This window comes from Leptodactylus fuscus, chromosome 5 (genome assembly GCF_031893055.1).
Source record: "Leptodactylus fuscus isolate aLepFus1 chromosome 5, aLepFus1.hap2, whole genome shotgun sequence".
Classification (NCBI taxonomy): Eukaryota; Metazoa; Chordata; class Amphibia; order Anura; family Leptodactylidae; genus Leptodactylus; species Leptodactylus fuscus.
In genome coordinates this window covers 120,175,632-120,190,398 of record NC_134269.1, presented here as the reverse complement: position 1 = coordinate 120,190,398, position 14,767 = coordinate 120,175,632, and positions in this window count along the sequence as shown.

Genomic DNA, 14,767 nt, shown 5'->3' with positions numbered 1-14,767 from the left:
CAATGCCCGGCCGGTAGGCAAACTGGAGGGGGTCCAGAGCGGAGCTCACTAGGGGGCGTAGGTGTGTCAGGACCAGTCTCTCTAGGACCTTCATCAGGTGGGATGTCAGTGCTACAGGTCGGTAGTCATTGTAGTCCATCGGGTTGGGTTTCTTTGGGACTGGTGCCACACAAGATGTTTTCCACATTTGAGGTACCACTCCCAGCTTTAGACTCATATTATATATGTGCGTAATAATACCACACAGCTGGTCACTGCACATTTTAAGAACTCTTGCACTTATCCCATCGGGCCCTCCGGCCTTGTCTGCCTTAATCGTCTTGATTTCCCGACACACCAGAGACTCCTTGAGGATCAGACATTGGGATTGCAATTTACTGCCAGTCATTGGGGGTTGGGTCTTGGTGTGTGAGGGTAGGGGGGTTGCTTGTGAGGGGGGAGTTGGTTTGGAGTCGAATCTATTGAAGAATAGATTAAGCTCATTAAGCCACTTCCTGTCACCTTCTATCTGATGAGCTGCCATTTGTTTATGTCCGGATATCACCTTCAGACTGTCCCAGACCTTTGAGACTCTACCCTCCCCCATCTGTAGTTCCATCTTCCGCCTGTAGTTGGCTTTCCCTTCTCTGATCAGTTGTCTTAGCTGTTTCTGCACCGCCCCCAGGCCATTTTTGTCCCCAGACCTAAAAATTCGCTTTTTCTCCTTAAGAAGAGTTTTAATCTCAGAGTTGATCCATGATTTGTTATTGGAGAAACACCTCACCTTTCTAGTTGGTACCGTGCTGTCCACGCAGAAATTAATGTAGTCTGTTATGCAGTGTGTGAGTCCCTCAATGTCCTCTGGAAATGTCCTGTGCGCATATATATGTGTGCACATATATATGTGCATATACAGTCCTATGAAAAAGTTTGGGCACCCCTATTAATCTTAATCATTTTTAGTTCTAAATATTTTGGTATTTGCTACAGCCATTTCAGTTTGATATATCTAATAACTGATGGACACAGTAATATTTCAGGATTGAAATGAGGTTTATTGTACTAAGAGAAAATGTGCAATATGCATTAAACCAAAATTTGACCGGTGCAAAAGTATGGGCACCTCAACAGAAAAGTGACATTAATATTTAGTAGATCCTCCTTTTGCAAAGATAACAGCCTCTAGTCGCTTCCTGTAGCTTTTAATCATAGAGTCATATGAGGTCTTAATTTTTCCTGGGACAAATTTTTCTTCCTGATGCCGCCATTAATTATTCTGTATAATGTACTGGGAAGAAGGGAACAAATTCTGAATGGGGTGGATTTGACGAAAAAATGCATTTCTGAGACTTTCTTACGGGCTTTGGTTTTACAGCATTCACTGTGCAGCCAAAATGACATGTCCACTGTATTCTGTGTTTCGTTATGATGCTGGGGATACCAAATTTATATGGTTTTATTTACTTTTTGACCCTTTAAAAGAATCCAAAACTGTGTTAAAAAATTTTTTTTTGAAAAGTCGTCATATTCCGACAGCCGTAACTTTTTTATACGTCCATGTACGGGGATGTATAGGGCGTCTTTTTTTTTGCGGGGTCGGGTGTACTTTTTAGTTCTAACATTTTTGGGAAATGTTATTGCTTTGATCACTTTTTATTCAAATTTTTATCAGAATCAAAACAGTGAAAAAACGGTGGTTTGGCACTTTTGACCATTTTTCCCGCTACGGCGTTTACCGAACAGGAAAAATATTTGTATAGCTTTGTAGAGCGGGCGATTTCAGACGTGGGGATACCTAACATGTATGTGTTTCACAGTTTTTAACTACTTTTATATGTGTTCTAGGGAAAGGGGGGTGATTTGAATTTTTAATCCTTTTTATTTGTTTTTATATTTTTTTTACTTTTTTTAAACTTTTTTTTTTGCATTTATTAGACCTCCTAGGGGTATTGACATGGGTGGGCGGTGTCGCAGATTGTCAGAGCGGTGGGGGTCGGCAAAGTGGTAAAGTACAGTTAGGACCAGAAATATTTGGACAGTGACACAAGTTTTGTTATTTTAGCTGTTTACTAAAACATGTTCAGAAATACAATTATATATGTAATATGGGCTGAAAGTGCACACTCCCAGCTGCAATATGAGAGTTTCCACATCCAAATCGGAGAAAGGGTTTAGGAATCATAGCTCTGTAATGCATAGCCTCCTCTTTTTCAAGGGACCAAAAGTAATTGGACAATGGACTCTAAGGGCTGCAATTAACTTTGAAGGCGTCTCCATCATAAACCTGTAATCAATGAAGTAGTTAAAAGGTCTGGGGTTGATTCCAGGTGTGTGGTTTTGCATTTGGAAGCTGTTGCTGTGACCAGACAACATGCGCTCAAAGGAACTCTCAATTGAGGTGAAGCAGAACATCCTGAGGCTGAAAAAAAAGAAAAAATCCATCAGAGAGATAGCAGACATGCTTGGAGTAGCAAAATCAACAGTCGGGTACATTCTAAGAAAAAAGGAATTGACTGGTGAGCTTGGGAACTCAAAAAGGCCTGGGCGTCCACGGATGACAACAGTGGTGGATGATCGCCGCATACTTTCTTTGGTCAAGAAGAACCCGTTCACAACATCAACTGAAGTCCAGAACACTCTCAGTGAAGTAGGTGTATCTGTCTCTAAGTCAACAGTAAAGAGAAGACTCCATGAAAGTAAATACAAAGGGTTCACATCTAGATGCAAACCATTCATCAATTCCAAAAATAGACAGGCCAGAGTTAAATTTGCTGAAAAACACCTCAAGAAGCCAGCTCAGTTCTGGAAAAGTATTCTATGGACAGATGAGACAAAGATCAACCTGTACCAGAATGATGGGAAGAAAAAAGTTTGGAGAAGAAAGGGAACGGCACATGATCCAAGGCACACCACATCCTCTGTAAAACATGGTGGAGGCAACGTGATGGCATGGGAATGCATGGCTTTCAATGGCACTGGGTCACTTGTGTTTATTGATGACATAACAGCAGACAAGAGTAGCCGGATGAATTCTGAAGTGTACCGGGATATACTTTCATCCCAGATTCAGCCAAATGCTGCCAAGTTGATCGGACGGCGCTTCATAGTACAGATGGACAATGACCCCAAGCATACAGCCAAAGCTACCCAGGAGTTTATGAGTGCAAAAAAGTGGAACGTTCTGCAATGGCCAAGTCAATCACCAGATCTTAACCCAATTGAGCATGCATTTCACTTGCTCAAATCCAGACTTAAGGCGGAAAGACCCACAAACAAGCAAGACCTGAAGGCTGCAGCTGTAAAGGCCTGGCAAAGCATTAAGAAGGAGGAAACCCAGCGTTTGGTGATGTCCATGGGTTCCAGACTTAAGGCAGTGATTGCCTCCAAAGGATTCGCAACAAAATATTGAAAAAAAAAATATTTTGTTTGGGTTATGTTTATTTGTCCAATTACTTTTGAGCTTCTAAAATGTGGAGTGTTTGTAAAGAAATGTCTACAATTCCTACATTTTCTATCAGATATTTTTGTTCAACCCTTCAAATTAAACGTTACAATCTGCACTTGAATTCTGTTGTAGAGGTTTAATTTCAAAACCAATGTGGTGGCATGCAGAGCCCAACTCGCGAAAATTGTGTTACTGTCCAAATATTTCTGGCCCTAACTGTATATGTATATGAGATTGTGTGGGGTTAGGGGCGAGGCTGAAGAGGGCAATATGAATTTTGTGGCTTGCTATGGTCCAAAGTGTGTGAGATTGCAGAGATGGTGGTGTGAGTTTGGGTTTTGTGGGGGTCCTGGCACAAACGTATGTGCGCTATTGTGACGAAAAGTAGCCTATTGCGCAATTGGGTGTATTAACTATGTTTGTGGAAACTTTCAGCCAAATCGGTCAAGCGGGTTTTGCGTGATTGAGTAACAAACATCCAAACCCACAAACATCCAAATTCATAAACTTTCACAGGATGTATCTACCGAGTTTCCCCGAAAGTATGACGCCCCCTGAAAGTAAGGCATGCGGGGGTTTCTGTTGAATTGCCTAATATAAGGCATCCCCCGAAAATAAGGCATGCCGGGCAGTGGTGTGCGGGGTTTCGGGGGGGGCGGCGCTTAGCGGAGGTTTCGGGGGGTGGGGCTTAGCGGAGGTTTCGGGGGCGGGGCTTAGCGAGCTCCACTTCACTGACACAGCAGCCATTCTCTCTGCTCCGTGTGCACAGCAAAGCCGGCTGCTGCCTCTGCTGTTGTAGGATGAGCTCTCCCAGCTCATCCCAGAGGCAGAGACAGCAGCTGCCATACAGAAGAGGCAGCAGGCTTTCCTGTGCACATGGAGCACAGAGCACGGCTGCTGTGTCAGTGAAGTGGAGCTTGCAAAGCTCCGCTAAGCCCTGCCCCCGAAGCCTAGCTAAGCCCCACCCCCCGAAGCCTAGCTAAGCCCCGCTCACCACTTCCAGAACGAACAGCAGCACCAGCGCTGCTAGGAAGAAGGAAAAGGTAAGTATGATACCTTCCCCCCTCCCCTACACTACACTACCTACAACCGGCAGTCATGCTGACGCTCCACTAAGGAAGTGCCGGCATGACTGCCGGTTGTAATAAGGCACCCCCCGAAAATAAGACAGGTCCTATATTTAGAGTGACAATTTAATATAAGACACTGTCTTATTTTCGGGGAAACACGGTATGTCCAGGAATGTGTATTTCCTGTATTCTTATTGATAATCATAATATACAATGTCTCTCTTGGCCAGTTCTGGCTCCTCCCTATAGACACTCCACTCTACCGTAGCTGCTCCTGTAGTGAGGTGACTAGATTGGAGTTTCTGGCGGCAGCTCCTATTAGCAACTCCATTCTAGTCACTTCAGTACTGAACAGTCTACATTGGAGTTGATTCTAGTAGTTCCTGCCTCCAGCAACTCCAATCTAGTCACCTCACTAGTGAATTGTCTAGATTGGAGTTGCTCCTGGTAGGTCCTCCCTACAGTAACTCCATTCTAGCCCGTTCACTAGTGAGGTGACTAGATTGGAGTTGCTGGAGGGAGAACCTACCAGGAGCAACTCCATTCTAGACGCAACCCATATATAACCCCTGCTAGGGGTAAAGTAACAGCAGTAGACAACACTGTACAGACAACCTGCATTACCTATCCCAGCCCCACCTGCTTCTCTGTGCCCCTGCCACCTAGGGGAGGAGCTGCAGAGGATTGGGGGAGAAGGGGATTGTGGGTCAAGGGAAAACAGGAAGATGATGAGGGGACTGTATGGTTGGGAGAGCAGAGAGTCCAGCACCTGCAGACATAGGGCAGAGCTCCAGGGACAGTGCTGCCAGCACAGCAGCTAAGACCAGGAGAGAGGGTCACTCTGCAGCTAGACAGCTCTACAACTTGGCTCTGGAGAGACCCCTTGTCTAATCACACAGGAGGACCCTGCCCCCACTCCACCAGGACCTGATTGCTGCAGAGCCAAGCAGAATTCTGGAAGTGGATGCACCTATGTGTCTGGGAGTTGTGAGTAGTCACTGCTGAACTGTGTTATAGACTATTTCTGAGGACAGTAATCCTACGTGCACCAGCAGTTCCAGCAAGCGCGCCAACACCCGCGGCAACAGGGCCCCAACTGATGGACTGAGTTATTTATGTTGCTGCAGCTTTATTAGGGGAGATTTAGTACATGCAGCTAGTTATGTGGAGTGTGTGTGCCAACGTATCTGTGTGAGAGAATTATGTACTATGTGTGGGTCATTGTACATTAATCCTGTGTTCCCCAGAGTTTAGAGTATTAGGGGATCCATTTATACTATTATATCTACCAGGCCTGGCATGCATTTATAGCTCATAGTTACAAAGGAGCATTCGCTGGATTGTTTGTGTTATGTTATATGCTATCATACCTTTCTACTTTTCCAATTTGTTCTCCTGAGCACACTCCTATTTACTTCTATTCCAATAAATATTCCCCGGTTGTTTTACCCCTATTTCGGTGAGTGTGTACTGAGCTTAGGCAGGGGTTTCCTGAGTAAACCCCTGGCAGAAGAGGGCAAACCCTCCTGCCTTCCTACAGAGCTCTGAGAAAGATTCTGGTGGAGTCACAGAGCCATAGCAAATTTAAAGATACACACGCCCTTCCTATAGAGTGAGGTCTGAAGGGTTGTTACACATAATACACGTGTAAAGAATACACGTGTAAAAATCAGACTCCCATTGACTTCAATGACATTTGTTACACGTGTAAAAAAAAAAAAAAAAAATTGCAAGAAAATGTGGGTTTTTTCCACGGTTTTTACACGTATAAAAAATGTCATTGACTTCAATGGGAGTCTGATTTTTACTGTATTCTTTACACGTGTGTTATGCAAAAATGAGCGTGCGTTTACTCCGTGTGCACGGGCCCTAACAAGGATTTTCCTTTGTGTTCAGCCCATAGATTTTTAATTGCGCAGCAATGCACATCTTTCCCTATGACTCAAGTCACACACATTGATTCACTAGACCACTTTTGCACAGGGGTACTATGTTGTGTTCGCTCCTGATCTAGTGATATCTGCTGGCACTGCGTATTTGTACAGATGTTTTACTGCACAATCTTGGAGGATGCATAATTTCAGAGCAAGGAAAGTAAACCACTCGTTCTATATTTCCTTTGCAAACTAGAGAGGAACAATACGTATGGCAAATATGTTTCTTAAAAACAGTGAGCCTTAATATCAAAGTGACAGGCCCTGATATTAATTGTCAAAACAGATCTCAAACTGTTCTTGGAGCCAGCCCTTGTCAAAATCTAAGACATAGGTCTGATAGCATTACAACAAAACCAACAAGATACATCCATCTTCAGCAGAATAGATCTTTAGTCTGTATGATGTTGTCAGAAGAGACAGACAGACAATAAACAGATACTATTCATAAAGCTTAAAATCCTATTGTACAGCAAGCCCTACCAGTCTGGGGAAGTTGCACATTCTTTAACCTCTACTGTATAGAGCTTGAAATGTTTCCTAGGTATTTGAGTTTGTGTTCAGAGAGGCATGTGTTATCTCTGTGCTTTGCATAATTGAATTCCTATCACAAGCTGTATTGTTGCCAACGTTGATAGTGCTAATTTAAATCACTGCAAGTTTATTTCTTCACTTACTGTACTCAGTCTGTGAACATTTCTCCTTTACTTCTACAGATTTCCTTTCTCTATAATTTAATTTTATGCAAAAAATTGATCTGGAATTTATGATGTCTAGAATTTTAAACTAATCTCATTTTAAAAAATGTGTCAATGTAGAACTGGTATCTTATGTTTATGGGATTGTGTTCATATAGAAGACATTTATTCACTTAAGACTTATGCATGATAAGTCACATGTCTAATTCCACCTGGTCCCACCCATGCTTCCTTTGACCTTTCCCATTTCCACTAAGTAGTCAAGTGGTAGTGGATCTGTTGTTGAACTATGCTATAACTATGAGGATCAGTCTGCTCCTTAATTAGACCAAACAGATAAAAATACTGTTCTTTTAAGCTTGTAAGGGCAATCAAAGAATACATTGGACTCTCAAGGGAAGATTTATTATTAGGCTAATGTTGCAACCCAGATGGAGGAGACCGGAGGATGGGAGTTGTAATGGTGGATGGTGTGCCACCTACTAGGCCAGGCACGCTCAAGCAAACACTCCAGGCCTGCTCCTGGGTCATACACCATGGAGGAGGGTCCTACAGCACTACCTGGATTGTGGTGGTATTAGTTTCTCCTGGGGCGCTTCCAATTGCAGAGGGGACCTCTCCTCTCTGAACCAGTGTGAAGGTGCTCGGAAGGGTCCTGATGGTAAGGCAAGCATGATTCAGGAGGTCAGAGATGCAGTTGAACCTGGTAACAGTTTATTCAGCAACTGGGACAGAAGTAAACGGCAGCTTCCAAATGGGAGTAGTAGTACAACACTGTCCAACCCTCCAGCCTTGGTTATAGGAGGGTGCCCAAGGATGTTACAGGCTCTATGGTAGACTCCTCCAACTACTCCTCATCGCACTCCTATCCCAGCTAAGGATATTGGGGATGATGATAGAGGGAGTCCTGACAAAGATCCAGTTACCTCTAGACTAGGCCTGAACACGTTCCTCCTGTCCTGCTGGCTGCAGGAATTCTCTGCACACTGTCACACTCTGAATACTGAGGACCAATGGTCACCGTGGAGACTAGGGTCTCCTACAACCCTTTCCAATGGCCTGTGATTAGCCAGGGCTTAACCAAGGCTAAGGTTTGAACAATGGGAGGGAAAAAACAAGGGAAGTCATACAACATATAATATAAAGGACAGACCAACATAACCCAGAGGCACGATAGAAAAACACTTAAAGCAATAACACTCTGGGATGCTGCACTAAGGCCCTATGTAGTTGGCCACAGTGAAAAAGAGTTGTGGGAAAAACCGTGGCGGAAACACATTGTGGTTCTTCCCACAGTGCTTTTTACAGAAAGTCCGCAGAGGTTTTCTTTGTAAACTTTCTGCTTCAATTATACCTATAGGGAAACCGTTGGCAGTTCCTAATTATAATTAACATGCTACGATTTACAAAACCGCAACCATTTTAGAAATTGCGTAATTTCCCTTGCGCATATTTTTCTGCAGGAAGTTTACACCACAAGGGACCCCAGACTTATACCAATATACTGGTGTTAAAAAGTCGAAAACCTAGGTTCTGCCGGCGCAGAGCATATTAACCCCTTAGCGACCTTTGACGTACTATTACGTCATGGACGCGAGGTACTTCGCGCACCATGAAGTAATATTACGTCATGGTGATTCCGCCCGCTCACTAGCTGAGCGGGCGGAATCGGAACTGAGTGATAGCTGTTACTGACAGCTATCACCCTTTTCCATAACCTCCGGTCGGTACTTTTACCGATCGGAGGTTTTAACCCTTTGATTGCGATGGTCAAACATGACCACCGCAAACAAAGGGTGCCGCGATCTCTCTCCCCCCCCCCCCCCCCGCCGGCACCTCCCGGACCGAGATCGGTGGGTGCCGGTATCTGTAATACGTAGTCTGGGGTCTGGTTAGTGACCCCAGACAGCCCTGAGCACTCACTTACCTGGTGATGCTCCCGGCGTCTTCTGGAAGTGAGTCTGTGCCGTCCGCACAGCTCACTTCCTGTGTCTAGAGTGAGACACGTGCAGGCTGTCACTGCAGCCTGTGTCTCAGTCTAGAGTAGAGAATCAGTGATGCAATCTTCACTGATCCATGTGTCCCATAGGGACACAAGAACAAGTAAAAAAAAAAAGTGTAAAAAAAAAAATAAAGTATTTGAAAACAATTAATAAAGTTATAAAGTCCCAAAATCCCTTTTTTCTATAAAAAATGAATTATGTAAAAAAAACACAAAAAATTAATAAAAACAATACATATTTGGTATTGTCGCGTCCGTAACAACCTGTACAACAAAACTGAAACAATATTTAATGTACACAGTGAACGGCGTTAAAAAATAACGGAAAAAACCCGCCGGAAGTAGTGATTTTTCGCCATCTCACCTTACAAAATGTGCTATAAAAAGTGATCAAAAAGTCTTATGCACCCCAAAATAGTACCAATAAAATGCACAGGTTGTCCCGCAAAAAATAAGCCCTCAACCAACACTGTCAAGCGAAAAATAAAAATGTTACGCCTCTCAGAAGATGGCGATGCAAAAATCACTGATTTATGTCCCCAAATGTGTTTTTGTTCTGCAGACTTAGTATCGCATAAAAAAATAACATAACTCAATACCAGAATTGATTTTTTCTCTTTTAAATCCAGCAAAAAAAGAGTTAAAATGTAAACAGTAAGTTTTAGGCACCCCAAGATGGTGTCATTACAAAATACATCGCATCCCGCAAACAACAAGCCCTTATATGGCCACGTCAGCAGAAAAATAAAGAAAATATAGCCTCTACCAATGTGAAGACAAAATCACGCAAAATCGCCAAATCATTAGAACACAACTGGGTGCGGCAGGCAGGGAATGTATAAGCTGTGCGAGCGAATCTCAGGGGACACCCCAGATTTACAGCTTATGAGGGAAAATATACCAGAAGTGACCCCCAAAGTGACCCCAGTGTGACTCCCCCAATCATAGGAGCTACTGGGGGTACAGTAGGGAATTTAGTGTCTGCAATGTCCTCCGCACCGCTTATATATTCCCTCTTCGCCATCCGCTGTGCAGTCACGTCCGGGATACTAATACTACACTACACCCCCTGATAAATTCTTTTAGGGGTGCAGTTTTCAAACTGCGGTCACTCCTTTGGGGAATCCACTTTTCTGGTACCTTACAGGCTCTACAAACATGACATGGCGTCTAGATACCAAACATCTGAATCTGTACTCCAAAAGCCGCATCGCGCTCCTTCCCTTCTGCCCCCTGCTGTGCGCCCAAACTGCAGTTTATGCCACATGTATGACACTGGTGTAACCGGGGTAATGTCATATGTGAGTATAAACTGATATTAGGGCACATATATGACACTGGTGTACCCCGGATAACGTACGTAATGTCATATGTGGGTATAAACTGATATTAGGGCCCAGCCAGACACAGAAGGGAAGAAGGTTATTTGGTTTTTGGAGCACAGACTTAGACGGTTTGGTTTTTGGATGCCATGGCACTTTTGCAGAGACTCTAAAATTTCCCCTACAAAATGGGGTCACTTCTTGGGGAATTCCAGTTTACTGGCACCTCCAGGGCTCTGCAAAAACAACATGGCGCCCAGGAAGTCCCTCTAAATCTGTACCCCAAAAGCTAAAAAGCGCAGTGCTCCTTCCCTTCTGAGCCCTGCTGTGCGCCCAAGCAGCAGTTTACACCCACATATATAATTTTTTTGCCCCTCGGGAAGGCCCACTTAATAGTTTTAGGAGTGCAGGTCTCTGACAATACAAAGTGGGTGCAATGCATTGGATACCAAAATGGCATATTTCTTTAAAAATTTCAATTTTTGGGAAGCATTTTTAGTCTCAAAATCATAATACCACTTGATACATTCCTTGACGGGTGTAGTTTCTAAAATGGGGTCACTTTTGAGGGGTTTCTATTGTATTGATACTTTAGGGGCTCAGCAAATGCGACATGGCACCTCAAAACTATTCCAGCAATATATGCCCTCCAAAATCCAAATAGCGCTCTTTCCATTCTGAGCCCCAACATGTACCCATACAGCAGATTATGATGGGGTATTGCCGTGTTCAGGGGAAATTGTGTAACAAACTGTGGGGGGCTCTTAATTCTCTAACTACTTGCAAAAATTAAAAATATGGCGCTAAATGGACGATTTATTGGAAAAAAAGTAATTTTTCATTTTCACATCTCAATGGTAAAAAAATCTGTGAAACACCTGTAGGGTCCAAGTGCTCACTAAACCCCTTGATAAATTCCTTGAGGGGTCTAGTTTTCAAAATGGGGTCGTTTTTTTTGGGGGGGGGGGGTTTCCACTGTTCTAGCACTTCAGGGGCTCTCCAAATGCAACATGGTGCCTGAAACAGATTTCAGCTAAATTTGCCCTCCAAAATCCCAACAGCGATCCTTCAGCTCTGGACTTTACAGTGTGCCCATACATCACTTTACATCCACATGTGGGGCATTTCTGTAGTTGGGGCAAAGTGCTTGACAAATTGTGGGGTGCATTTTCTTTTTTAACCCCTTGTGGAAATGCATAATTTGGGGTTAAAGCTACATTTTATAGCAAAAAATGTCACTTTTCCTTTTGTTGGGCCAATTCTGTTACACTCCTGTAGGGTCAAAGGGCTCACTAAACCCCTTGGTAAATTCCTTGAGGGGTATAGTTTCCAAAATGGGGTGACATTTTGGGGGTTTCCACTGTTTTGGCACATTGGGGGCTCTGCAAAAGGGACATGGTGCCTGAAAAGTATTCTAGTAAAATCTGGCCTACAAAATCCAATTAGCGCTCCATCCGTTCTGAGAGCGACCGTGTGCCCGTACATTAGGGTACCAGCACATACGGGGTATTGTCGTGTTCAGGAGAAATTGTGTAACAAAATGTGGGGTGCAGTTTCTCCTTTAACCCTTTGTGAAGATGAAAAATTTGGGGCTACAGTGACATTTTATTATAAAAAAAGTAATTTTTCATTTTCACATCTCAATGGTAAAAAAATCTGTGAAACACCTGTAGGGTCCAAGTGCTCACTATACCCCTTGATAAATTCCTTGAGGGGCCTAGTTTCCAAAATGGGGTGACATTTTGGGGTTTTCCACTGTTTTGGCACCTTGGGGGCTTTGCAATCGGGGCATGGCGCCTGAAAAATATTCTAGCAAAATCTGGCCTACAAAATCCAATTAGTGCTCCATCCGCTTTGAGAGCGACCGTGTGCCCGTACATTAGGGTACCAGCACATATGGGGTATTGTCGTGTTCGGGAGAAATTGTGTAACAAAATGTGGGGTGCAGTTTCTCCTTTAAACCTTAGTAAATGTGTAAATTCTAGGGCTAAATGAATATATTAGTGACAGAAATTGAAAAATGTAAATTTGACCTCCATTTTGTTTTAATTGTTGTGAAATGCTGAAAGGGTTAAGAAACTTTCTAACTGCTGTTTTAGATTCTTTCAGGAGTGCAGTTTTTAGAATGGGGTGACTTTTGGGGGGTTTTATTAGAGAGGCCTTTCAAGTTCCCTTCAGAACTGAACTGGTCCCTTGAAAAATCTGTTTTGGAAATTTTCTTGAAAATTTGGAAAATTACTGCTTGAATTGTAAGCCTTATAATATCTGAAAAAAATGAAAGGGTGCTTAAAATTTGATTGCTACATAAATCAGAGACATGGTTAATTATATTTATGAAAAAATTCGGGTAGTATGATTTTCTATTTGAAAGGCTTGCAATTTCAAAGTTTGAAAACTGCATTTTTTTCAAAATTTTCACCAAATTTCCTATTTTTTCATAATTAAAGACAAAACATATCAACGAAAATTTACTACTGACATGAAGTACAATGTGTTACGAAAAAACAATCTCAGAATCAATTGTGTAAGTTAAAGCGTCTCAAAGTTATCGCCATTTAAAGTGACACATGTCAGATTTGAAAAAAGAGGCCTGGTCCTTAAGTCACTTTTGGGCTGTGTCTCTAAGGGATTAAGACTAGCAATCTTCATCTAGTAAATCTCCCCCATAGTTATGAATCTGCTAGATATAAGAGGAGCGTGCTCACAATGCCTGGCTGCTGTGTATGTAGGCTGGGAAGTGTTCCTCTTATGAATACTGTGGCCTAGATAACAATATTTCTTGTGCTATGAGGGAAAACGCTGCAAATAAAACACATACTGTATATTACATTACAAAAAACTCCAGTAAACACTTCATACATTATATTCACCATTCTGTCCATTGATATAGAATATAAAAGTATCAAACACTTTATTAAGAAAGATACTAAGCAATTATATATACAGTATGGTTATGTAACAATACATTGTAAATTGTTATAGTGATTTCATCCAGCAATGTCTTGGAACCTCCAGAGTCAGACCTGCGACATTATGAGTGGCAAATATTTTTTATAAAGCAGCATTTACTGTAATGGTCACAAGTAGAAGAAAAGTAAAAAAAAAAAAAAAAAGGCACTGCTGATACAATGATACAATCTAGGTACTGATATGAGAAGGATATCAGTAAAGATGTTTGCAATTGAATTAAAGTATTACATGGGGGGGGTCAGGTATGTAATTTTCGAGCGGTATCTGGTTGTCATGGTGACATAGCTGCGGCTCATTCAGCACCTCGCACAGTTCCTGCTGGCAGTCAGTTCAGTGACACAGAAGAATGGAGACTGTGCAGTCACTCACAGCATCACCATGTGTTACTTGTGAATGCGGAACCTGTTTATGACAGGGTTTTAGAAAACACTTTCAATATAATCTTGAGATGAAGAAGCATAGTCTGTAATTGTAAGAGCAATCTGGTATTTGTTACAATTAAAATATTTATCTTCAGTATATCAATAACATGAGTATATGATATAGATGCTATACTGATATGATATAGATAGTATACAGAGTCATATACTGTATTACATTGATGTATAACTCATACTACTAAGTACTCAAACTGTGATCTGTGGGTGGAGCCTGAAAGCAAGTCTACAATTTAGTTGTATCTCCCTCATATAGGATATTAGCTGCTACAAATAATGGTAACAGGGCACCTTACTCTATTAGCTCAAAATATCATGGTAATGTGAATGCCGATGTCTACTTTCAAGGGACCATCAATTCCATTGGTCAGTAGTGACTGAAGCATCTGAATGGTTAGAAAGAAGATTGGGCTTCTCTCTGTATCCTGGTGCCTTGCAATGTGACTGACACATTTCACATTCCAGATTCAAAAATAATAACAGAAAACACACAAATTATCAAATTTTTTCCCCTTGCAAAATGTTTCATTATGCAATGGTTCCATTATGATCTGTACTGTAAAACTAATGTGTCCTTTATTTTCCATGGTTAATGCAGCCGAACAGGAAAAGCTACTCTAAAAAAAAAAATAGGGATAAGAGTTAATCAACAAATCCTATGTACTCGCAAATAGCCCTCAAGTAGTTCTTAAAAAAAAATCAAAAAAAAAATCTGAGTTTGACAAATGCAAATACAGAACAACAGCCTGAAAGCCCTCAAGTAGTTCTGTCGACAGAAAAATTCAGTAAAAAGTTAGGGCACTCAGAGAGCATTGACACATGCAGTTTTTTTAAGCTTTTATTGTACAAAAGTAGTAAAACATAATAACAAGCCCTTATACTGTTACTCCATGGAAAACTATAATAAAAG